Source organism: Elephantulus edwardii, unplaced genomic scaffold, assembly GCF_000299155.1.
Source record: "Elephantulus edwardii isolate Elephantulus edwardi_28Jun2011 unplaced genomic scaffold, EleEdw1.0 scaffold00035, whole genome shotgun sequence".
NCBI lineage: Eukaryota > Metazoa > Chordata > Mammalia > Macroscelidea > Macroscelididae > Elephantulus > Elephantulus edwardii.
Genome location: NW_006399785.1, coordinates 9,585,263 through 9,586,228, shown reverse-complemented (window position 1 = coordinate 9,586,228; position 966 = coordinate 9,585,263).

The window sequence follows — 966 nt, the reverse complement described above, 5'->3', positions numbered from 1 at the left end:
CCAGGAAAACAAAGAGGTTTTTCCTAGAGAAGATGAGACCAGGCTGCTCCTTGGAGGCAAGGATTCTGAAGCTTCATCTGACATATTTTGGACATGTGGCAAGGCGGAATCGATCTTTGGAGAGGGACGTCATGCTTGGAAAAATGGAGGGACAATGCAGGAGAGGAAGACCATCTATGAAATGGATTGATTCAGTGACTAGAGTAACGGGGGTAGGTGTGTAAGAAACAGTAGATTGACACAGTATAGAGCAGGGTTTAGGGCTGCTGTACGTAGTGTCACTACGAGTCACAGGTCACACAGTGGCACATAGCAACAACAAATAAGAACATGGAATTTATAAAGTAGGAATCTAGGCAAACTGGACATTGTAAAAAATGAAATGGAGCTCTCTGCTCCTCGTCGATCCAGATTGCCCTCTCTTCTTGTGCAGCCTCAGCCGCGTCCCTGAGACACGATGGTGAAGGTTGGAGTAAACGGATTTGGCCTCATTGGGAGCCTGATCACCCGGCCTGCTTTTCACTCTGGCAAAGTGGATATTGTCGCCATCAATGATCCCTTCATTGACCTCAACTACGTGGTCTATATGTTCCAATATGATTCCACCCATGGCAAGTTCAACGGCACTGTCAAGGCTGAGAATGGGAAAGGCATCAATGGGAAAGTTATCACTATCTTCCGGGAGTGAGATCCCGCCAACATCAAGTGGGGTGATGCTGGTGCTGAGTATGTTGTGGAGTCCACTCGTGTCTTCACAACCTCGGAGAAGGTTGGGGTTCACTTGAAGGGTGGTGCCAAATGGGTAATCATCTCTGCTCCTTCTGCCAATGCCCCCATGTTTGTGATGGGCGTGAACCATGAAAAGTATGACAACTTTCTCAAGATTGTCAGCAATGCCTCCTGCACCACCAACTGCTTGGCTCCCCTGGCCAAGGTCATCCATGACAACTTCGGCATTGTAGAGGG